Source organism: Mauremys reevesii, linkage group 2 (genome assembly GCF_016161935.1).
Source record: "Mauremys reevesii isolate NIE-2019 linkage group 2, ASM1616193v1, whole genome shotgun sequence".
Lineage (NCBI taxonomy): Eukaryota > Metazoa > Chordata > Testudines > Geoemydidae > Mauremys > Mauremys reevesii.
Genome location: NC_052624.1, coordinates 270,391,849 through 270,417,929, shown reverse-complemented (window position 1 = coordinate 270,417,929; position 26,081 = coordinate 270,391,849). Strand labels below are relative to the sequence as shown.

Genomic DNA, 26,081 nt, shown 5'->3' with positions numbered 1-26,081 from the left:
TTTCCTCAGCAACCACGAGGACTAGAAACTTAGCGGGGGGAGGTTGCTTTTTAAAGGAAGCTGAGAGATGTAGATAAAGACAGACTCCAGGATCTGGGACTTTAACAATCCCACACACACCAAATATCATGGGCTTCCTGGTAAAATCTTAAAACTAGGCAATACCTTATTCTGAGGGCCCTTGCCAGGACCTGCAGGGTCGAGAGTGGAGTCAGGGTAAGAAATAGAACCAGTACCTGAATCCGATCTAGAGCTGACTGGAATATTTTTGACAACATTTGTTTTGTCAAAACCTTTTGCTTCACTGAAGCTGGTACATTTTGTGGAGACATATTGATTTTGATAAAGTTTGACTGGAAGGTTTCTGAGGTCCAGAGTACGAGAGAGGGAGACCCAAATTAAAACCCTGACCCATTTTCAACTCAATTCCATTTTGAAGAAAAAAAAAGGTTCAAAGGGTTTTGGTTTTATTCCAGCATGGAACAAAAAACAAATGTCAAAACATCAAAAGTTGTCACAAATAACAATACTCATTCCCCCAATCAGCTCTAATCCGAACACTGAGCTCAGTCTCCCATTCCTCAGACAGCAAATTTCCAGAGAAACGAGTGAGATTTATAATGAATAGTGAGTGACCCTGCATTGAGGGATCTGGGGAAAGTTCCTTCCAGCTTCCTTACCACAGCAAAGTCTCTTGTACTGACAAAATCATAATTTAATTCAGTTACTTTCTATCTTCCGACTTCTGCATGTCTCTTGTATCTGAGGATCCATCTTTAAACTTCTCTACTTCTAAATTCATCTTTCTCCTTCTGCTTTTCTTCGAAATCACACCTTTTATCTTACATAGTAACAGCAAAGAAAGCTGGTACATATTTTTAGGTTTCCCTCATCATAGGAGGAGCAGAGCCCTTTGCTGCTTTCCAATTCTCGGCTTGAAAAGCCATTTCTGGATTTTCTTTTCTTCTGCACACTTCATATAAAGGTTGTCTGATCACGAAGAAAGGTCAGTAGCTAATAGGAAAGGTTACATTACAAATATGCTTTTATACAGTACAAAGCACTGGTACCCATCCTACCAATCACAGCAAAGGACATATATCTCAGCACCTCTTTTATTCCAAAGGAATGTTCCCTCCTGCTGTAGAATCTTCATATGCAAATAAGACTTCTCAAATGCTGCAAAACAATTTCAAACAGACCCAGTAGCTGATAAGCATAAGACATTTAAAGCTTTGGAAAATAGAAGAATTAAGGTTTTAAAAACTTTAGACACTTCTTCACGTCATAATGCAGTAGCATACTGAGAAATTTAGGAAACTAAAGTGTTGTCTAATGGTTATAACAGAGGATAGGGAGCCAGGATCCCAGATTATTTTCCCTGATCTATCACACAATTTGTGTGTGACCTTGGGCTAATCAGTCAACCTCTCTGTACCTCCCTAGGACTAATGACTGTTTCCCAACAAAATTATATGATGCCATGACATTTCCAGAGCAAATTAAATCATGGAAAATAGCACTACAAATTAAGTACAGTTTCACAAAGCCCTAGTCCTAATTCTTAGCATCTCACTTTTCATTTTGGGGTTGGAAAAAACTTCAAAGCAAAATTCAGCTGAAATTGACTATTTTCTCCAGGTTTCTGCCCAAAACTAGAATTCAGCCCAAACTGGGCTCAGGCTAACTGAAGTTTTTGTCACAAAACCACACAGCAGATGGAACTCTGGGCTTGTTATGAAAGTTCACAATATTTACAAACTCTCTTCTGTCTATGGCTTTCTCAAATTACAAAGCGCTCTGACTTTCTGTTACACCAATAACCCATCACTTGTGATCTGTTGTTCTTGGTATCTCCCAGTTAGTACCCGAGAATACATTGTGAGTCCAGAAAGAAAAAGCAGCCTACATAGATATAAAGTGTCATATCGTCAGTCTAAAAACTGGCCATTACGAAATGTTTAGAGCCCTGATTGTGCAAACTACCATGTGAGTTACTTTAGGTGGGCAAATAATCCTTTTAAACAAAATGGGAATAAAGGCCTGCATAAAATTACTTGTATGTATAAGTCTTTGATGGCTAGGGCTCTAAGGCCATGTCTATACTTATGGCTAGATCAGCACTGCTGTGATTGATGCAGCGGTGTCAATTTAGTGGGTCTGGTGAAGACCCATTAAGTCGATGGCAGAGTGCTATCCTGTTGACTTTTGTACTCCAGATTCGCAAGAAGAGTAAGGTAAGTCAGCGGGAGAGTGTCTCCCGTCAACACAGTGCGGTATAGACACTGCTGTAAGTCGACCTAAGTTACATTAACTTCAGTTACGTAACTTACATAACTGAATTCAGATAACTTAGGTCAACTTGCAGCTGTCGTGTAGACCAGCCCTAAGAGAATACACAGAAAATGCTTTCCAGGAGCGGTCTTCATTGTTTTGGAATCTTTCCGACAAGCTGCATAAAACTAAACAATAATTTAACTAGATTTTCTGAAACACGGCATTCACAGATCTGTGAGTGTGCATGAGAGAATGGAGCTGGTGTGGAGTTTATATACCCCCAAGCCTGCAAATACTCAAGCACATGCTTAACTTTAAGAACACTGACTGCAATGGGACAACTCCCATGAAAAAAGCTAAGCATGTGCATAAGCGTGAGGATATGTTGTCTGGCTAATTGCTACTTGTCTGACCATGCTGAAGTAAAATTACTTATTCCACTTCGGTCTTCATGCAGCAATTTGCATGCCCCTCCCTCCCCCTTTTTTTTTTTCAACATTGAAAAATAACTCTTGGGGAAAAAACATTCTGCTTGGTTCATATTTATTGATACAGAACAAAACTGGGAAAAGTGGTTTGTATTTGATGTTAAAATTGAACTGATACCAAATGAAATATTTCCTAATGGAGGTAGGGTAGTGTTAGTGAGTCAATTATCATAAATTTGGATAGAGAGAGACCACCACTGTCCTGCCACTTTTGAGATGTAGTGTTTGGAGGTTTTATTACTTTTTTTATTAAGATTGCTTTCTGAATAATATTCAAGGCTTTTCTTTTTTTAACAACATTTTAAAACTAAAATTTGTATTGACTGCATAAATAACCCATGAAGAATTTATTTACATTTAAATGCAAGATAATATTTTCTTGAAGGCTGAAATGAAATACAACCCTAACTGGAATGTATAATTGATAATGACACCACTATTTACCAAAGATCCAAGCAGTGAGATATTTTTCCCAAGCTGTAATAATGGATTTAACAATTCATGTTTTAAATGAATTCAGAGTGTAAAGAATTCCCTTTACTTATGTTTTGTAAACAGCAATATGGAAATTAAATACGGGGAAGGGAAAGGATTATGCAGACTTCAAACATTTTTTTTTAAGCATTGGTTTATTTTCCTAGGGCAAGAAAGAGGCTTTAAGGTTCAGCCCTGAGTAAAGTATGGAGTGAGGCTTCACTGCCTCGGGAGCAGCTCTGGGGAAAAAAATTTGACTCAATTCCATCTGCGTTCAAGTAGGTTGGAGTAAGTCACTGTAGCCTGTGGAAAGATGCAAGTTGTTTTCCTACTTGAGTCAGGCCAGCTAGTGGGGAGTGTTGGTGGGGAGGCCTGGAGCCAAGACTCCACCCACTGTCTGTCCCTCTATATCCCCTTTTTGCCCAGATAGGCCCAGATCAGCAAAAGAATGTATACACCATTGTGATCCACAGAAACCCCACTCAGTCGCTGCCAAACCCCATAGATGCTTGAATTCACTCTACAGTACATTTTCAGGGTAGAAGTCTTCTAGGCGCCTAAGTTTCTGCCTCTGGGCATGCACACTGCTGCCTGACTCTAAACATCCAGATACCTATCTCCTGCTTAAACCCCAGCACGATCCATAAACCAGGGCAAGATAGGTGGGTGAACTCCTATCTTGCCTGCAGGGCCCAATGGAGTAGGCTTTTTCTGAGGTCAACATTAGTAATAGTAAATATACCAATCTCCTAGAACTGGAAGGGACCTTGAAAGGTCATTGAGTCCAGCCCCCTGCCTTCACTAGCAGGACCAATTTTTTTTGCCCCAGATCCCTAAGCGGCCCCCTCAAGGATTGAGCTCACAACGCTGGGTTTAGCAGGCCAATGCTCAAACCACTGAGCTATCCCTCCCCCCAACATTACAACATCTAAGTTTGTGGATCTGGGTCCTACTGTTCCCAATGCTATTGAAATCATTGACATAATTCTTATTACTCCAAAGATGTGGAATCATGCCCCTGTTCACTGGGATTGCGGGTGAGGAGAGCAGGATCTGTACCTTGCAACAGACCCAGAGCAAGATATAATGAGGTCTTGGTCGAACATGCAGGAAGGGGCGTTAGGCACAGAGGATTATCTACTCTGTTGCATAAGATAAGTGTAAATGTACTACTTAATACAGACGAGAAAGCAGTGGTTCATGATATGGTGGACTGTAAGCTATATGGGGAAGGGGCTTTCTTTCCCTATTGTGCAGGCAGAGCTTAGCACCTTCTGGGCACAACTGCAATACAAATAAGTAGCAACAAAATATTCAGTGGGGTGTTAAAAAAAGAAAAGAAAAGAGACAGTCAGGTCCATGTCCGTCTCCTTAATGGAAATCATAGAAAATTCATGGCCTCACTTCTCTCACTTGTCCCCATGTTTGTTGCTGTGGATTCATTTTGCCCACATAGTCATTTATGAACTGATAAGGTGGTCTCCACAGGAAGTCCCAGCCTGGCCTTCCTGGCCATCAGGATGGTGGAGGTACATATATGCCATGGATGGGAAGCCACAATGCCTGAGATTTTAATCTCTGCTGCCTCATCATACTCCCCTGTCATTACTTCCCAGCTTCTATCCTTCTTCCCTTCCTCCTTAGGGTTACTTATTGCCATTCAGGGGGGAAATTACATCAAGTATATTGAATTGTTCAATTTCAAGGCCAGAAGGAACCAGTATGATCATCTGGTCTGACTTCCTGAATAACACAGGCCACAGAACCTCCTCCAGTAATTCCTGCATCAGTCCCACAACTTATGTTTGACCTATGGCGTATCTTTTAGAAAGTTACCTTGTCCTACTTTCTTTTCTTAAAAACAGAAAAATAACATCCCCTGCAGGAACTGATTAGCCAATAGCAGGGCTCAAGAACTACCTCTTTTTTGATTGGTCTATGAATATAAATCGGAAGCTAAGAATTGTACAAAATTGACAAAGGAAAAAAGGCACACAAGGCGAAATCTATGGCCTGAACAGTTAAGTACAATAAGGAGTTTTTAAGTATCTCAAAACCAAAAAGTATCCTAACAAAGGTATTGGTCTCTTACTGGAAATGGTAGAGTTATCCATACTAATGTAGAAAAGGCAGAAGTATTCAATAAATATTTCTGTTCTGTATTTTGGGGGGGGGAACAGATGTAGCCATATAATATGATAATACTTTTCCCATTTCACTAGTGTATCAGGAGGATGTTATATAGCAAGTACTGAAATTAGACATTTTTAAATGAGCAGGCCCTGATAACTGGCATCCAAGAGTTTCAAAAGAGCTGGTTGAGGCGCTCGCTGGACTGTTAATATTAATTTTCACATAATCCTTGGAATACCAGGGAAGTTCCAAGAACTGGAAGGAAACAAATGTGCCAATATTTTAAAAAGGTAAATGAGATCTAATTATAGGCCTGACATGTTGATTAAAATACTAGAGTGATATTAAATTAACATGTCACACATTAAAAACTGGCTGACTGATAGGTCTCAAAACATAATTGTTAATGGGGAATAACAGTCAATCAGGTGTGATTCTGGTGAGGTCCCAAAGGGATTGGTTCTTGGCACTACACTGTTTAACATTTGAATTAATGTCTTGGAAGAAAACATAAGCTCAGCGCTGGTAAAGTTTGCAGATGAGACACAAATTGGGGGACTGGTAAATAATGAAGAGAACAGGCCACTGATACAGACTAATCTGGATCACTTGGTAAACTGGGCACAAGCAAATAATGTGCATTTTAATATGGCTAAATGTAAATGTATACTTCTAGGAACAAAGAATCTAGGCCATACTTACAGGATGGGGGAGTCTATCCTGGGAAGCAGTGACTCTGAAAAAAGATTTGGGGATCATGGATGGATAATCAACTGATGATGAGCTCCCAGTGCAACACTGTGGCCGAAATGGATAATACAATCCTGGGATGTATACACAAGGGAATCTTGAGTAGGAGTAGAGAGGTTATTTTACCTCTGTATTTGGAACTGGTGAGACCTCTGGTGGAATACCGTGTCCAGTTCTGGTGTCCACAATTCAAGAAGGATGTTGATAAACTGGAAATGGTTCAAATAAAAGCCGCTAGAATTACTAAAGGGTTATAAAATATCCTTGATTCTATCACTATTTAGCTTAACAAAGAGAAGATTAAGAGGTGACTTGATTACAGTTGATAAGTATGTACATGGAGAACAAATATTTTAATAATGGGTACTCCAATCTAGCACAGAAAGGTATAACACAACTCAATGACTGGAAGTTGAAGCTATTCAGACTAGAAATAACAGTAGGAGTAATTAACCACTGGAACAACTTACCAATGGTCATGGTGGATTCTCCATCAATGACAATTTATAAATCAAGATTGGATGTTCTTCTAAAAGATCTGCTCTACGAATTATTGTGGGGAAGTTCTATGACCTATGCTATATAGTAGATTGGACTACATACTCACAATGTTTTTTTCTGTCCTTGGCCTCTATGAATCTAGGCCTCATTTCTCTATTAAACACCCTGTTCTTGGCAGTGCCAACAGTGTCCATGGCACTCTGCTACAAGACTTGAGATTTGGAGGCAGTCCTGAAGTACTGTAAATCCTTGCAAAATCCTGAATCTCCTGAGTAGCTATGCAACTAGTATGGGTTGGGTGTAGTATGAAAGAAGTGGAAAGGGAGAATGGACTGTAAAAGTTATGCTAAGGAACCTTTGGGTACAATATAATAGATTCTTTGAATATATTGCACATTCAGCCAGAACTATTGGCACTTCCTCATAGACACAGTAAAATTAACTGTCATTAATATTTAATAACTAGTAATAGCACATCAACACTGTATATTTCTGGGTGGCGGTTTACTGTCAAAAACATCCTCATCTGAAATGAAAGAGCTGACAAGACACAATGCACACATATTTTATTAATATCCACATATTTTAAAATATATTGAATTTCCAGTTTTCATTTCTTTGTTCTCGTGTAAGATTTAATGGATTTCAGATAACACTATCCATATTATAGTGTTGCTAAATTAATCTGTGGATTGGCCAATTATCTGTGTAAAAGGTAAACCTGTGTGAAATAAAATGTTCATTGCTAAAGAAATTTCCCATTGTTTGCAGTTCCTGACAGATAAAATTTCATGTATGCATTTGGAAATTCTCCAAGTACTCTGCTGAAAACAATAATAAGCTGAAGACTGAAAATTAGCAATTTTTCTAGACATGTCTTTATAATAATAAAGTTCCAGGAATGCCTCGCTTTTGTTTTCAGTCATATCCCATACATAACCAACTAGGAATATTTTGACAGGAAACTGTATGTTAGGAAATAAATGATGTGCTTTTTTTTTTTCGCCTTTCCCCCCAAATGCTACCTCTAAAACGGAAATAAAATTGAACTGCAAAGGAGAAGTGGATGATTCAGGGGATTTGTGACAATGAAATAAATCCACATGCTGTAATCAAGACACTATTACTGCATAGTCATACACATGAGAGAGTCAGGATTAGAACCTTGGCCCTTTAATTACTAGAATAGAGGCATCTATCACTTGAGCTAAGGGGGACCCTTGTTAGCAATTCCTAGCAGTAGTTTACTTATTCTCTCTCTGGGGCACGCACTACAAAGAAATATCAGATACACAGCCAAGGCACCATGAGAGATTTCAAAGCCTTTCACCTGTATATTGTTGGTTCAAATGCCTACTCTGTGAATTTCCAGGCAAGTCAGACTGCCTAACCAGGTCTGCTTTTTCTTTCGCCTCACAGGCCATAAACAGTATGACTGCCCACAGTTAAGTTACCACATCGCCCTTTCTAAGCAAGTACATTTATTCCTAAGGGGAAAGCATTACAGAGGAAATATTAAAAACAATAAAAGAACCCATATGCTAACCAGAGATCCTACTCCAAAAAGGGCTCTTGTAGAAGTCAGTCCTTCAAAGCAAGGAGTTTTCTGTGGTCACAAGTTCATAACAACTTTTGCTCAGAACAAGAGCACCTAGGAGTCTGAGTCATTTCTTTATTACAAAAGGTAATCAGCAGACAAAAGTCCCCTCCTCAGGGCGAAGCCTCAGAAGGTGGAGTTCCTGCATAACCAGAAAAGGGTACATTTGCATACAACGCTCCCTAGAGATTTCCTGGGAAGCCCACCTAACTTTGTCCCATACATTTATTCTTGTCTGGCACATTGTTTCAAATAGTCCTCTGCAGCTCATAACACTTATCAGGGTTTATATTGATCACATCTCTGCCCATAGAAGTTACATAAAATTCCACAATAATACATCAAACTTTGCATTTTTAATACAATGGACTCCAATGCTATTAACATTTAATTCAATAAGGTTTTTCAAGGATATCGCAGGAAATTGCTGTATCTGTCACAATAGCCGTGAGGTTTAACTCTGTAATGCTTTCTAAAAAGTCCTGAAAAGACAGAACTCTGTCCTGTGATACAGCAAAGGTGCAGGAAGAAAGGGAGTGTAAGAGAATTCCACATGTCGTTGCCTCAGCATTGCCTAACTCATTACAATAGGGACTAGCTAGCATATTTTTTGCAATATAAAATTGTGTTTTACTAATCTCCTAGAATTCTTTGAAGGTGTAAATAGTGTTGTGGGTAAAGGAGAACTAGTAAACAATTTATTTAAATTTCCAGCAGGTCTTAAACAAGGTCCCACACAAGAGGCTACTGAAGGAGCTAAGTTGTCCTCATGTGAGAGACAAAGTATTGTTATGGATGAAAACCTGCCCAGGAGAAAAGATAAATAGGATTAAATGGCCAATTTTCATCATGGCAGAAGGTTAATGCTGGGTTCTCAAGGTTCTGTACTTGGTCCTGTGTTATTTATTGTATAATAAATAATGATCTGGAAACAGGGGTGAGTATTGGGTTAGCAGAATTTGAAGATGACAAAAAGCTATTTAGGTTAGCTAGGGCCAGAGAGGGCTGCTAGAACTTCAGACACACCCAAACAAGCTACTTGAGCAATGTGACAGAAAATGTAAATAAATGCTCATAGTGAGAGAGTTTCCAAAGAGTTCAGCACCCAATAGGCTTAGCACTTTCAACAATCTGGACACATACTGAGGAGCCTAAATGTGACATGAGCTCTTCTGAAAAATCTTGCCCCAAATCCTTGAGTTCTCTACAATGGTGTTTTGAGACCCTCACAGTGGGAAAGAGCAGAGACTGGGCTGGCTGGGAAGAAGGGTGGATGAGTCAAGTGTTTAACACACCTTATTTCCCCTCTCCTTCCCAGCAGCTCTTAGGAAGAATATATAATCTAGCCTGGAGGCAGCCCTGGGTAGGGCTGTACTGTCAGGGTGCTGGGACAGGGATGCCATCAAGGGTTAGCGCTGGTGCCGCAGCACAGGGCTTCTGTGCAGATTTCTGGCCTCCAGTGAGAGTGTGGGCACAATGGCCTATTCTGAGTGGCAACAATGTCCCCGACTGAGCCATGTGGGAGGAATTCTGCCAAGGTATCTGCATGGAGAGTCCCTACTCCAGAGTCATCTACCATGACCTTCATTGCCCTCAGAAGTATTGATGCATGCCCATTTTCTGTCATAAAACAATGTCTGGTGTATTACCTGCAACTATCAGACCAACTGCTCTCTAATATCATCGCCTATTTTAAGTCTCTTAAGACATAGCACTGATTTGACTGCTTTCTAGGCCCCAGGGATCTCTTCTAATCTGATCAGCCTGAACAAATGTCAATTAAACCATCGCATGACCCCCCCATCCCCAAGCGGGCAAACACAGGATGCCACAACCCTCAACTGACACTCTCCTCATGATGAAAGGAAACACTGACAAGGTTCAGACTCCTGCTCTCTGAGACAGAGCATGTGGCTCTATTACAATCCCAAGCTGTGGAAGTTTAGGGCCCAGTTCTGTGAGTACCCCAGTGATTTAATTGGGGCTAGCTGCAGTAGAAACTACCCCTCACTGGGAATAAGGATGGCAGAAAGAACCCATGACAATACAGGCCAGATTCTGCCACCCATACTCATCATGAGTAGGGCCATACTCAGAAAGTAATCTCATTTGAATTAAAGTGCTAGTCATCATGCATAAAAATGGCAGAATCTGTCCCATATTGTGCTTCTCTAGATCTCGGGTCACCTTGATTCAGATACTCAGAGGTATTTAGGCACCTAACTCCCACTGGTTTCAAATCAAATCAATGTGGGTTAGGTGCCTAAATACCTTTCAGGATGAATGCAGGAAAGTAAAAGTGGTGAGGTACACATTCATCCCCTTGCTTATTCTCCCAAGATACAGGTTCTGGTTACAGAACACAGCCCCTGTTCTTCAGATACTTCCTCCACAAGCAAGCAGGCAGAGCTTTGGCTTCATCTCCTCCTCCCCCACTCTCTGGTCAGAGTACAAGGGCTGCAATAATTTCTTAGGGAGCTGGGGAAAGACTGTGACACTGAGCTGCAGTTCCTTCCTGGGGCAAAGTAGTTCCGCACTGTCCTTTTACTCTGGATTATACCTACAGGTTAAACTGCCTTCATGCAAAGATTATTTAAGCTTTGTGAATCCCCTGACAGTATAGCAGGCAAAGACTAATAACCGTGAAGAGCTTTAAGGAATCTTTTTCATATGCCCCGTGCCCCCTCCATAGATAATGTGAGTCTTACAGCCCCCACTACAGAGTGGGTCTTTTTTTATCTGAAGTTTCAAAAACTCACACTTTTAGCTCCGAAGGTCACCAGTTCAATCCCCATTGTTGGCCAAGATGGCAGCTATCACACCTACTCACTCAGACAAATGCTAGGCAGTCTGAGTAAGGGCCAGACTCGCAGTGAGTAGCACCACTGAAAGCAGGGTGAGTAAGGGGCTACTCAAACACAAAGTAAGGATAGGAAAGCCTGGCTCTACAATTTCAGTCATACACATGGACAGGCTTGAAATCCTTATGCATGTGTAACTTCTGATCAGAGTAATCCCACTTGTGGACCCTTGATCTGGTCTTGAGAGATCCACCTTGATCAACTTATGATCGATATGCTAAGGTTCCTGGGCTTGTTAATTATAGGCAGATTCTGCTAACGGTAATTAAAGCTGTTGCAGAAACCCCAAGTTCTACACGATATGCCGAACTGGCAAAGAAGGAGAACTAGAGGGCGGGATATGGTCATGCTCTTGCACATTTGTGGGCCAGCCTGTCACTATTGTACCAATCTCTCCTATCAGAGAGACCTAGTTCCTAATCTAAGAATTGTATTAAAAAAAAAAGACAAAAACATTGGACAAACAATTCACCATGCAAATCAATTAAAGTTGAACTAGGAAAAAGATCTGTCCCCACAGGTATTAAGTGGCATTGCAAAGGCCAAAGAAAAATCCCAGATCATGGTTAAGGCTGCTCCTCTTTATGAGTATCCTCAGTGATTTAAGATGGACTGAGACATCTTGTTTGCCACTCATTTGAATACGAGGGCCTTACTGTCCCAGTCAATACCGATGTTCCCCTTGGCACTGATATCCAATTCCACATCAGCAGAGATTCAGCTCTTTATGTCACTGTTACGTGGGCAGGATGCAAACACCATTTTCCAGTGTTGTGATGTCAGCACAAGACAACTGTGATAGAATTATAGAACATAAGGTCCCAGACCAAAGGAAATGTTGTAACCAAAAATGGGACACAGTAACTTGAACTAATGAGACTGTACTGGTAATGCATAACGCTCCTGCGCGCACATCTGGTTATTAATGAATGGGTATTCAGCTGGAAAAAGGTGACAGGAAACAGGCTGTTTTTATGTAATACGTGGTGGTACAAGGTACCATTGTTCAAGGTAAAGGTAAAAAGCCCACAGTAAACTCTGAAACTATAATCAATCAGAAGGAAAGAAAATACCTCACCTTGTTATCTGAACCGGCAAGCGGTCCCACAAATACCTGGCATTAATGTATTTTAATTAATAAATAGTGTGCAGTTTATGCATGCCCCAATTGCTTTAAAATGTTCACATTAAAATATAACAAAAAGTACTACATTTCAGAGGTAGCAGCCTTCTACTCTGTACTCCTTGTGGATATAGGTTTAGCCTAGCAGCAAGGGCTAGCATAGAGGTAACAACAGTTTGTTTAATTTATGGTGAATGTGTCTTAGAGTCACTACGCTCCTAAAGGATTTAACACTAGGAAAAACTCCTAATTTTATTAGAGACAAACAGTTACGAAATAGATATTGCCCAAAATGTTCTCTGAAACTAGAGCAGGATGGAATTAGATGTCTTGCTATTTGCAAGAAAATCTCTCTTAATATTATGCAAAGCCTTGGATTTGTGACAATGTACCCGCATCGGAACTCCTGTTATGTAAGTGGGAATAGTACTATGTCTATTTCCCTGTATGGATCATTCACTGCTTTTTTACTAGTGTTTGATCCAGGCAAGGATGTTACAACAGGTGGTATAGTCAAGTACTGTAATTCTTGTAAATTGTAGTGCATGGGACCAGTGCTGCAGCCTATGGCTGTATTTTCTACAGCATCCAACAAGCTCTGTGCATGCTGCTCTACTAAATTGTTGTGAAACTATTAGCACTAGAAAAGGTTCAGAAAAGAGCAACTAAAATGATTAGGGGTTTAGAGAAGGTCCCATATGAGGAAAGATTAAAGAGGCTAGGGACTTTTTGGAAAAAAAAAGAGAAGACTAAGGGGGATATATAGAGGTATATAAAAAAGAGAGAGAGAGTTGAGAAAGATAAGGAAAAGTTATTTACTTATTCACATAATAATACAAGAGGGTCACCAAATGAAATTAATAGGCAGCAGGTTTAAAACAAATAAAAGGAAGTTTCTTCACGCAGCGCGCACAGTCAACTTTGAACTCTCCTTACCTGAGAGGGGGTGAAAGGCTAGGACTATAACAATGTTTAAAGGGACTGGATGGTGGCATGGGTGGCTAAGTCCATAAAGCCAGGATAGGCCAGATGGGTGTGAAATGCCTCCTCTCTCTCTCTGATGGAGATGATGGAGATGGAGAGAGAGAGAGAGATTTGATGATTGATGCCTTTTGTTTTCACTCACACAGGGGCACCTGGGGCTGCCACTGTCGGTAGACAGATACTGGGCTAGATGGACCTTTGGTCTGACCCGGTACGGCCTTTCTTATGTTCTTATGTTCTTATGTTCTATGAAACCACTGGCACCGAATAGGTCCATACTATGCCTATGGTCCATGCTATGTCAGTTGATGGTACATGCTTTTTATGCATAATTATAATCCTACTGAGGCATTTTATTATTAGAGATATTAAATGTTAATAGCCTCTTCCATCTATAAAATAGACTGTATAAATTCTAAGGTGCTTTGTAATGCCATTATTATAAGCCCATTTCAAACTGAGGCCAAAGTTTCAAATTTTGGGTGCCTAAAGTTAGATAGCAAAATAAATGGCCCTCATTTTGAGAGATCCTGAAGACTCACAGGCCCCATTGACCTCACTTGATTTCACTGGGAGCTGTGCACCTCAGAACATCAGGCTATTTATTTAGTTACCTGGATAGGGTTGCCAACTTTCTAATCACAGAAAACTGAACACCCCTGCTGTGACGTTATTGATATAAATTGGGACCATATAGAACATGGGTTGCAACCAAGGTCCTGTAGTGGCACCAAATCTTAGGTAAAGGGGGTCATATAATGTGTCTAAGACCAGGTTATGGGTTGCTGGTTATGATTATGCTGTCTGTATGTCTGTGTATCATTTTTAGTTGAAGTTATGAATATTGGCTCTATACTGTCTGTATTTCAAGTTGGTGCTGTGCTTCTGGGAAACATCCCAGACAAGTTGGTGTTAGCTCTGCATAGCCTGCTTGATGGCCCATTAAGGACCATCGGTTACACAATTGACCCATGGAGAGAAGCCAGACACGCCTTGTGACTCAGCAAAGTATGCAGGGACTGGCCCATGTGACTCCAGACTCCATTTTGCTGTAATTTTCCACAGTAAGGACAAAGAGGTTCTTACACCTGGAAAAGCCTATATAAGGCTGATGCCTCATCTCCATCTTGTCTTCAATCCTGCTTCTACCTCTGGAGGGACTTTGCTACAAACTGAAGCTCTGCACAAAGGACTGATGACCCATCCCAACGAGGGATGTACTCCAGAGACTTGATTTGAACCTGCAGTTTATTCCATCACTGCTGCAAGCCTGAACTAAGAACTTTGCCATTACTGTATGTAATTGATTCCATTTAACCAATTCTAGCTTTCATCTCTACCTTTTTCCCTTTATGAATAAACCTTTAGATTTTAGATTCTAAAGGATTGGCAACAGCGTGATTTGTGGGTAAGATCTGATGTGTATATTGACCTGGGTCTGGGGCTTGGTCCTTTGGGATCGAGAGAACCTTTTTATTTTATTGGGGTGTTGGTTTTTATAACCATTCATCCCCAGGACGGGTGGCACTGGTGGTGATACTGGGAGACTGGAGTGTCTAAGGAAATTGCTCGTGTGACTTGTGGTTAGCCAGTGGGGTGAAACCGAAGTCCTTTTTGTCTGGCTGGTTTGGTTTGTCTTAGGCCTTGTCTACACTACAAGACTATTTCGAATCTACTTAAGTCGAATTTGTGGATTCGACCTTATGAAGTCGAATTTGTGTATCCACACTAAATACAGTAATTCGAATTTCTGAGTCCACATTAACAGGGCCGGCATCGACTTTCGAAGCGGTGCACTGCGGGAAGCTATCCCACAGTTCCCGCAGTCCCCGCTGCCCATTGGAATGCTGGGTAGAGCTCCCAATGCCTGCTGGGGGAAAAAATGTGTCGAGGGTGGTTTTGGGTAACTGTTGTCATCGAACCGTCAATCACGCCCTCCCTCCCTGAAAGCGCCGGCGGGAAATCTGTTCGCACACTTTTCTGGTCGGTTACAGCGCGGACGCCACAGCACTGCGAGCATGGAGCCCGCTGCGATCATCGCTGCACTTATGGCCATTGTCAACTCCTCGCACCTTATCGTCCACCTCTTCCACAGTCAGCTGCTGAGAAATCGGGCGAGGAGGCTCCGGCAGCGCGGTGAGGAGAGTGGCGCAGACCTCTCAGAAAGCAGGGTACACCGCGCAGTGGAGATCATGGTGGCAATGGGTCAAGTTCATGGTGTGGAACGGCGATTCTGGGCCCGGGAAACAAGCACGGACTGGTGGGACCGCATAGTGCTGCAGGTCTGGGATGAATCACAGTGGCTGCGAAACTTCAGGATGCGTAAGGGCACTTTCCTTGAACTCTGTGACTTGCTGGCCCCTGCCCTGAAGCGCCAGGACACACGGATGCGAGCAGCCCTGAGTGTGCAGAAGCGAGTGGCCATAGCCCTCTGGAAACTTGCCACGCCAGACAGCTACCGGTCAGTAGCGAACCACTTTGGCGTGGGCAAATCTACCGTGGGGGTTGCTGTGATTCAAGTAGCCCACGCAATCGTTGAGCAACTGCTCTCAAAGGTAGTGACTCTCAGAAACGTCCAGGTCATCATAGATGGCTTCGCCGCGATGGGATTCCCAAACTGCAGTGGGGCTATAGATGGGACTCACATCCCTATCCTGGCACCAGCCCACCAGGCCAGCCAGTATATTAACTGAAAGGGCTACTTTTCAATGGTGCTGCAAGCACTGGTGGACCATAGGGGACGTTTTACCAACATCTTCGTCGGGTGGGCGGGCAAGGTTCATGACGCGCGTGTGTTCAGGAACTCTGGTCTGTTTAGACGCCTCCAGGCAGGAAATTTCTTCCCGGACCACAAAATAACGGTTGGGGATGTGCAGATGCCTACAGTCATCCTCGGGGACCCAGCCTACCCGCTAATGCCCTGGCTCATGAAGCCCTATACAGGCGCCTTGGACAGTGAGAAGGAACTCTTCAACTACCGGCTGAGCAAGTGCAGAATGGTGGTGGAGTGTGCTTTCGGACGTCTTAAGGGGAGGTGGCGGAGCTTACTGACTCGCTCGGACATCAGCGAAAAGAATATCCCCGTAGTTATTGCTGCTTGCTGTGTGCTCCACAATGTCTGTGAGAGCAAGGGCGAGACCTTTTTGGCCGGATGGGAGGTTGAGGCAAATCGCCTGGCTGCTGTTTACGCTCAGCCAGACACCCGTGCCGAAAGAATATCCCAGCAGGAAGGGCTGTGTATCCGGGAGGCTTTGAAAGCAAGTTTCCTCGGAGAGCAGGGTAACCTATGACTCTCCACTTGATTTTTAGAGAAGCTGATCCTGGGCCTGTGTCTCTATGTGTTGAGTGAGATCTGCGGTTACAGACCCCGTTCTCCAAGTTTCCCTCCCTTCCCAAACACGTTTTAAAATAAATTAAACGGAACAGTTATTGTTAATAAATCTTTCTTTTACTTTGCATTTCTGTTCAGGGTTTGAAACATGGACGCATACTGTGCTGGGTACGGTGTGCACTGATGTACAGACCGCTTGTACAATACAGGACGGACAGCCTCCTGCTCCTACATAGGTCTCTGGGGTGGGGGACGGTTTCAAGTGGTTGTGCATGTAGGGGTGGGTTTGCAGGAAGGGGCGAGTGGTGCCGTCTTTGGATAGGGATTTGGATGCAGGCTCTGGGCTGTGGATTTGGGCGTAGGAAGAGGTGAGGGGTGTGGGGGAAGGGTGAGTATCTGTCCGTGGATAAGGGCTCTTCTTGGGGCTCAGGGCAGCGGAGAGGATCGCGCCTACGGTGGAAGTGTATGGTGAGGGCAGCATGCCTTAACATTAGGGGGTGGCAGGCGCTAGGACCGTGGACAAGCGTACACATCACAGAATGACCCGGGGCAGCATACACCACACAGAGTGACCCTGGTGACTACTGACTGCAGTCTGTGTGTGCCCTGCAGTTGATCCTGCCCCCGATAGTCTGTACCCTGCTAATGTAGGCTATCCCGTGCAATTATAAATCCCCTGCCCCCCCCACACACACATACACACAGCCTTCTGACACGAAAGACGTGACGGAAAGAGTGAACAACAGCAAACAGCTTTTATTAATCTACTACATAGTGGGGTGATGAAACTTGGATTTGGGACTGGGTGATCCTGTAAGGGAAGCGCTTTGACACAGTTATAGCGTCAGAGGTGTGTGGTACATTAGCGCTCAGCTATGGTGCAGTGACAGTTCTCACGGCCCCTACCGCCCCTCCGTCTTGTAATTTTCGGTGAGGGGGGGGACAGGACTTCTTGGCGTTGGAGGGTGGTTGCAGATACAGTGCAGGGGGGCTCTCTCCTCCTGCCTGCGGTCCTGCAGAACATCAACAAGGCGCCGGAGCGTGTCCGTTTGCTCCCTCATTAGCCCAAGCAGCGTTTGAGTCGCCTGCTGGTCTTCCTGCCGCCACCTGTCCTCCCGTTCACTGTGTGAGCGCTGCTGCTGAGAGAGGGTCTCCCTCCACTGGCTCTGCTGGGCTGCCTCGGCTCTGGAGCAGGCCATCAGTTCCGCGAACATCTCGTCCCGAGTCTTTTTCTTTCGCTGCCTAATCTGAGCCAGCCTCTGCGAGGGGGATGCCGGGGCAGTCCGGGAAAGAGCAGAAGCTGTGTGATGGGAAACAGTAAGTGATTTCCTTGAACAGATACATGTTTGCGAACAGTGAACACAGTGTAGTCAGTTTCTCTGAACAAGACCATACAGGGCACCAAGTTCCACGAGATCTCAGGACAAGTTCGAGATTTCGGAATAGGCTCTCATTGGTGGCGCCATTGCACAGGAGAGCGGACAAACGGGGAGAGACAGCTGAATCAGTCTTGCAGACAGTCCTGGTAAGCCTTAAAGTAGATAATGCTTATCAGTTAGTGGATAGCTGTGCTCTCCTGCTAAAGGCAATCTGGAAAGCAGAAAGGCTGAGCCTTTTCCAGCCCCTCCCGCCAGTGCACGGGAAAGATCAATGTATGCTTGTTCTCTGTGGCCTCCAGCACGTGGCTGTTAAGCGAGGGTCATTGTTATGCAACCTAATTGTAAACCATTAACAATAGTAACAATACACTAATTGCCCTACTTAGATGCAGCCTGTCCAGAATGACATCACCCTGAGGCGGGTCACTCGGAGTCAGAGAGAGCGGATGCTAAGGGAAGCCCTGCACAGACCAGGACCATATGCAGCAATGCTGGTGGAGGCGATGATTCCTCTGTACATTAGGATGTCCTGGCGCGGAAGAGTGTGCTTCCACGGAGCACCCAATAAGGCACCTCTCCCCAGGAACCTCCTGCAGAGGCTTTTCGAGCAGCTCTCTGAGAGCTTTGTTGAACTGTCCCAAGAGGATTATTGTTCTATCCCTATATGTGTGGACCTACTTTTTATATAGTTAGACATTTAAAATTTTTTATATAGTATTTCTATTTTTTCTATACCTGTTTTTTAAAAAATAAATGTTTCCATGTTTATAGCACTTACCGCCTGATCCTTCCCCTGATTCTGAGTCCGGGTTAACAGCCGGGGAGGGTTGGTAGGGGACCTCTGTGAGGGTGATGAAGAGATCCTGGCTGTCAGGGCAAGCGGTATTGTGTTCGCTGTCGCCTGCGCCGTCTTCCACAAACCCTTCCTCATCTTCCCCATCGGCAAACATCGCTGAGGAACTGTCCAGGTACACTATGCCATCCTCAGAGTCCACGGTCACTGGTGGGGCAGTGGTGGCAGACCCACCGAGAATGGCATGCAGTGCCTCGTAGAAGCGGCATGTCTGGGGCTGTGCTCCGGAGCGTCCGTTTGCCGCTCTGACTTTTTGGTAACCTTGTCTCAGGTCCTTGACTTTCACACGGCACTGCATCGCATCCCGGCTGTATCCTTTCTCTATCATGGCTTTGGAGACCTTCTCGAAGGTCTTTGCATTCCGCTTGTTGGATCGCAGCTCCGAGAGCACAGACTCCTCGCCCCACACAGCAATCAGATCCATGACTTCCCGGTCAGTCCATGCTGGGGACCTCTTTCTATTCTTGGATTGCCCGGACTCCTCTGCTGGAGAGCTCTGCATCGTTGCAGGTGCTGCGGAGCTCGCCCCGATGTCCAACCAGGACGTCAGATTCAAAGTGCCCAGACAGGAAAAGGAATTCAAATTTTCCCAGGTCGTTTCCTGTGTGGCTGGTCAGAGCATCCAAGCTTGGACTGCTGTCCAGAGCGTCAACAGAGTGGTGCAGTGTGGGATAGCTCCCGGAGCTACTAAGTTCGATTAGCATCCACACCTAGCCTAATTCGAGCTAGCCATGTCGAATTTAGCGCCACTCCACCTGTCGGGGTGGAGTACCAAATTCGAACTAAAGAGCCCTCTAGTTCGAATTAAATGGCTTCCTGGTGTGGACGGTTGACCGGTTAGTTCGAATTAACGCTGCTAAATTCGACTTAAAGTCCTAGTGTAGACCAGGCCTTAGAGGTGGAAAAACCCCAGCCTAGGGCTGTGACTGCCCTGTTTGAGCAATTGGTCCTGAATTGGCACTCTCAGTTGGGTCCCACCAGAACCGCATCGTCACACCTGCCTCGCCCCTTCTCCGAGGCACCCCCTGCTTGTTCCATTCTCCCCCATTCCATCGCTCATTCTTCCCCACCCTCACTCACTTTCACTGGACTGGGGTTGGGGTATGGGCTTTGGGCTGGGGGTGCAGGTTCTGGAGTGGGGCTGGAGATGAGGGGTTTGGGATGCAGGAGGGGGCTCTGGGCTAGGGGGTTTGGAGTGTAGGTGGGGGTGTGGGCTCCAGTGAGGGTATGGGCTCTGGGGTGGGGGTGAGGGCTCCGGCTGGGAGCGTGGACTCTGGGGTGGGGCAGAGGATGAGGGGTTTGGGGCACAGAAGGGGACTCTGGGCTGGCTGGGGTCCCAGCGGTGCTTATTGCAGCTCCAAGGAAGCAACCACCAGGTCCCTGTGGCCTCTAGGCGTATGGGAGGCCAGGCGGCTCTGCGCAGTGTGCGTTGCCTTTGTGCCCACAGGCGCTCCCCCCCGCCCTGCTCCGATTGGTCACAATTCCTGGCCAATGGGAGCTGTGGAGCTGGTGCTGAGGGAGGGTGCAGCATGTGGAGCCTCCCAGTCCCTGGCCACCCAAGCACATAGGGGCCGCAGGGACCTGGCGGCCACTTCCAGGAGTCATGCAGAGCTAGGGCAGGTAGGGAGCCTGCCTTAGCCCTGGCCTCCCACTGCACTGCTGACCAGGCGTTCCAGTCGAAAACCAGATGCCTGGAAATGCTATACCTAGATAAGGATTTCAATGCCTGACTTTTACTCATCCAACTCTGAAAGTTTTAGCCTGTTGCCATGAGCCAGGGCGGCTCTAGACATTTCGCCGCCCCAAGCAGGGCGGCATGCCGCAGGGGGCGCTCTGCCGGTCGCCGGGAGGGCGGCAGGCGGCTCCGGTGGACCTCCCGCAGGCGTGCCTGTGGAGGGTCCACTGGTCCCGCGGTCCGCTGGTCCCACGGCTTTGGTCCTGCGGGAGGTCCACCTGCCACCCTCCCGGCGACCGGCAGAGCGCCCCCCACGGCATGCTGCCCCAAGCACGCGATTGGCGTGCTGGGGCCTGGAGCTGCCCCTGGCCATGAGGCATTTCATTCATTCGTTACTTAAACATGCTTTCAGTCAGGGAGAGGTATGCTGGAGGACTCACTAGTAAACTGCCTTGGAGTTTCTAAACATTATAGATGATAATTTTTCTAATACAAAAGCATATTAAACCCTACTCGGGACTATTCTATAGCACGCCTCATTCTGGCAGACACATATAAACTCAATGCTGAATTAAAAATTAGTTAATCCGAGGTCTGGAAAACCTGCCTTCTAGGAAGAGACCAAAGAACCACAATCCATGTAGCTTAACAAAGAGAAGGTTAAGTGATGACTAGATCACAGTCTATAACTACGTCTATGGGGAGGAGATTTCTGATAGCAGAGGACTCTCTCTAAGTATACAGAGAGATAAATACCAGGGAGGAAGAGGAATTATTTAATGTGGACACAAGAACAAATGGATATAAACTGGCCATCAGGAAGTTTAGACTTGAAATTAGATGAAGGCTTCTAACCATCAGAGGAGTGAAGTTCTGGAATAGCCTCCCAAGGGGAGCAACGGGGGCAAAAGACATGTTTATAAAGGGTATGGTGTGATGGGATAGCCCGGGGTTGGCATGGATCATGGGGAAGGAGGGAGCGCAAGGCCCCAGGCTGAGGGGCAGGACACGTGGGGAGGCCATGTGCCCTACCCCCCTTTCGCTGGTGCAGCGTACCAGTAAAATGAATTCTACTTCCAATCACTGAGCTCAACCAAACCCTATGGAGATGATACAGGAACCACTTGATAAAATTCTATGGCCGTCCTGTGCTACCCAAGAGTTCAGATTAGATCATGATATTGGGCCTACTGGCCCAAATATTTGTTAGGCAGCTGGGAGCAGTCAAGCAGATAACCAGGATACAGTACATTGCACAACAGCAAGGAGAAAGGAATGTTGGCCAGTGACTTGCGGCAGACACATGATTTTACAAAAAAAAAACAAAAACAAACAAACCAACCCCCCCCACCACCACCAACATGGTCTCTGTTATGTTCACACAGAGCAAGACAGGACCTTGGTAAGGTCCCAGCTGAAGTTTTCAGTGATATTTGGTCCAGAGGTTTGCAAAACACTGAAGCCTATTTTGCTTTCAGAGTTATGAAATACTAAAGTAGATGTTTAAATAAAGCTTTTCTGGGGACTAGAGAGCTCTATTTATTCTTGCAGTGTCATCACCTCAGGTGGCATAAATTGGTGCAAATGGAGTTGCTATGCTGATTTATACCTGTGGAGGATTTGGGCTCACAGTCCTTATTTCTTTTATTCCTCCTGATTTTATTTTTAAAAGTGTGAGACCTGGAGCAATCAGAAAATAAATACTTTAAGGTATATTCTGTTTTGTTTTTTTTTTAAAGCAGAGGTACCAAATCAGAAGTACCTGCACAAATACATTAGTATTTTCTAGCCTGCAGTGGTAATTGTTTTCCTAGCTACATTTTCTTTCCTGCAATGGAAACTGAAGAGTCAATTGGGAAAAAAAACAAACAAAATCTCAAATCTCATTTATTTGGCTGTGACAAGCTCATCTGCCCAGGTCCCAGATTGCCACTGGCCATAGTTTCTCCATGTCCCAGTTAAATCATTGACTCACAGAAACACAATGACAAAAAGCATGAAATTTACTATACAGCATTTTCTGCCCCAGAGCATTTGATTAAAAAACATCCCCACAGTAGGAGTGTAGGTGGCAGGTGGGCCTGTCTAGAAGCTCTTGGATTTAGTGCCTCTGGTATGGGTCCAAGATGTCACTAGACATCAGATGTCAAACTTCAAAAAGTTCTCTCACTAGATACTTTTATCTTCCCAGGGCTCTACCATTGACCAGTGCTCTAGTTAAGTCACTCTCTGTCTACAGCCACAAGACAATGCTACAGTGACAAATGGTTTATTATGATATATTGATTGGCAATTTTGTTGTTGTTTCATTAAATTCTCGCTGAACAAATGGCATGTGCACTAGTGTTGGCAGGAAGAGTAGGTGCAATTTGGTCAAATGGTTTAAAGAGACTTTATCAACTGAAAAGATAGTCAGTTAAACACAAATGACTAAACGGTAGTTTCAGATACTTTTTTTTGTGGTTTTGTAATCACACCTTTCTTTTTTTTTAATTATATTTTTCTTTAGTATCAGAACTAGAATTAGATCAGATTGCATAGATGAGCAATCCTGTACTTTTCTGATGCTGCCGTCTTTTTCTCCAGAATCTCAGCTTTCATTTTTACAGCGCCCCCGGAACAATGGCTCTGGGAGGTGTGATCTGCCCCTGTCCCTAACTCAGTGATGTTAATATGAATGTCAACATTGTGAACTATTTCACTGCTGATCAGAACACACACACAACCATTGTTTGTACAATCAACTGTGAGTGACTCATTTTGGTGTCATGAATGAATGGTGCTTGGAAGAATGCCCCTTCCCCCCCATGTCACTTCTGGAGTAAAAAAGCAGAGAGGAAGAGTGCAGCCTCTGAGTCCCACCAAGGTGGAGCCTATCTCACAGAGCCCAATGGGGCATCCAGCCCCCTCCTCCAAAATAGTCTAGACCTCTCTACATCTCCTTTTGTGATGGATAGTGATCAGGCTCTAAGGACTCCCTAGCTCTATTGGCAACTGTTCCTCACTCTTTGGGATCCTGTCTGCAGACTCTGGAAGGCATCATTGCATTGGCTACATTTTTAAGTCAGAATAAAGCCACACATTTATATTGCTTTTGCAGAGTATGTCAACCCCCTTTTGTGGGGAGGGGCATGGCTAAATCACCTTCCCCAGGCTGGCCGGAACGTGGCTCACTCTTGGAGCGAGACCAGGTTATTTTTACTGTCCCTCATATCCACTTATAGCCATCTGTACATTTGGTTATTGTGTTTTGTTGTTGCTGTCGCTGTACAGTCTCAGATATGTACCGGGAACTCATGTGGCTAGGCGGCAAACAGAACAAAAACGGATTTGGAAAGCTGAGGCCCAGAAACCTCTAGAGAAGCCATTTCTGAATTAAGAACTAAAACGTTTCCTGATTCCTAATAATAAAGCCCTAAATGTAAATGTAAATAAATAAGATCAATGTTTCAAAAGGAGACAGAAAAGTACTTTATTGATTGCATTTATGGACTGATTTCATAAAAGCTGCACTGAGAATTAGGCTGTGCCTTTTTGGCCCAAGCCTAATCAAGCAGTGATGCAAAGGCTGTGTCACTGCAGGAATAGACCCAAGAGGCATTGTTCCTCTCCCAGGCACAGCTCCCTTCCTGCTTCTCCCTTTCTTCTGGGGAATGGGGAAGAACTGATCTGCTGCAGGCCTATGCCAACAGTAAAATAACAGCACCCAGCTATTGTTAAGTCTGTATCGCTGCAACTCCTAGGAACCCCAGTCATGAACCAGGTCTCCACCGTGTGAGGCACTGTATATACGGAACAAAAAGATGGTCCCTGTGCTAAAGAGCTTACAATTTAAGTGTAAGACAGGAGACAACAACGGCTATAGCCAAAGAGAGATGGGGGAGCACGAGAAAACACTACTAGTCAGCGTGATGGGCCCACCATTAGCAAGTTTGGGGTTTGCCTCACAGTAAAGGAGAGTCTGAAGAAGGGATCTGAAGGAGCATAAGGATGTGGGTGTGTAGGTGTTCACAGGAAGCTATTCCCATGTGGGAGGGGCAGTGTGGGAGAATGCACAAAGATGCTTGTTTGACAATTAATCTCAGATGTTTGGCCTGTTTGAAGGACCGTGCCAATGTTCTGCCCACACCCTGCCCACCTGTTCTGGCTGGAGAGCAGCAGGTGCAGAATTCTCACTTGCTCCTGCACTCCCATATCCAATGGGCATGTAGCATGAATAGGTGTAAAGGAGCTTCTTTTATATTTGACATTGTAAAGGGCCTGTAGTTCACATAACAGTCTGTTGCAGAGAACTCCAGAGTTAACTGCAGACCAAGTCTGCCCAAAATATTTTGGTCCAGATTCTGATCTCAGTTCACCCAGTGCAAATCCAGAGTATCTCCACTGAGGTAAGCAGAGTCACTTCAGATATGTATTGGTGTTACTGAGATAAAGACCTGATCTATGAGTATGAGACACTGAAATGACTGCCTCTATTTGCTAGATCTAGAAATATACCTTAGCATCTGACTCCTTTTTAAGAGTTGCTAGCTAAAAATTTTTAGGTTGGAGCAATAATCATTTCTAGCTCTTATATAGCACTTTTCCATTGTAGATCTCAAAATGTTTGACCAAGGAAGGAAGTAGTATTATCTTTATTTTACAGATGGGAAACTGAGGCACAGAAGGGGAAGTGACTTGCCCAGGATCACCCAGCAGGCGAATGACAGATCCATGAATAGAACCCAGAACTCCTGAGTCCCTGTGCAGTGCTCTAGCCAGTAGGCAACACTATGGGATAGTATTACACAGAATCATCTGACTAGAGACAAGATATAATAGAACCTGTCTGAATGGGGCTCAGTAAGAGAGCTATGGATCAGAATCTCATTTGTGAGAATCAAAAAATCCTTCAAAAATATTTTATCATTAATTTTCTAAAATTCTTCAGCACAGATTGCTTTGAACCACAGAAAGGTTGAGTGGCTTTTTTCCTCCCTCCATATTTAAACAATCCCCCCTCCCCACACACGCACACAGAATTTTAATGTTTTGTGAAAGGGGCAGCCTGTCAGGGTTCTCCTCTAGCCTGCAGCTTGTGTAGTCACTTACCTTTGTGCAAAGCAAAGTAGGTAAGTGTAAAATGTTAACAAGTCAGAATTCTCCACTTACCTCAGTGATAGATTTTTCTCAGATTATACTGGGTTGCACAGGAGACTACAAGACAGTGGAGAATGAGGCCTTGTCTGCACATGCAGTATTTGCAGCTACTACATTTCCACTTTTGCAGTTTCCAGTCCTGTCATGTTGTTCAATAACTGCACATTTAAATTGAATCATTCACTTACCTTCTTGCATTTTCTCCTATCCAAATTCCAAGGTGATTTTGGTAGCTGCCTTAGCAGAAGTTTGCAGGGATTGGACAGGCCATCTCCTCAGCTGGTTTTAATCTGAGTAACTCTACTGATTTCAATGGCGCTGTGTTGATTTCTGCCAGGTGAAGGTCTGACACTGTTCATTTGATCTCGTGACATAAAAATAAAGAAGGCATGAATTAAAACCTCTGATTGAAATATCCTGGCCCTTTTGAAGAAGTTCAGTCAGGATCTGGATCTGAACTTTGCTCTCTCTAATGTAAATGAAAACCCAGTTATTTAGTCACATTTTTAAATAAGA

The 26,081-nt window shown here is 44.3% G+C and overlaps 1 long non-coding RNA gene across 2 annotated transcripts; it reads right to left on the bottom strand.

The window, feature by feature from the left end:
* Positions 1-780: 780 nt before the first annotated feature.
* On the bottom strand, positions 781-25,813 carry LOC120396465. Of its 2 annotated transcripts, none has more exons than XR_005593159.1 (3): positions 25,754-25,813; positions 6,249-6,331; positions 781-1,179 (listed from the first exon to the last, which is right to left on the bottom strand). It is a non-coding gene; the product is annotated as an uncharacterized LOC120396465 (long non-coding RNA). The 2 variants fall into 2 exon arrangements; XR_005593160.1 differs by lacking the exon at positions 25,754-25,813 and adding an exon at positions 25,578-25,700.
* Positions 25,814-26,081: the final 268 nt, after the last annotated feature.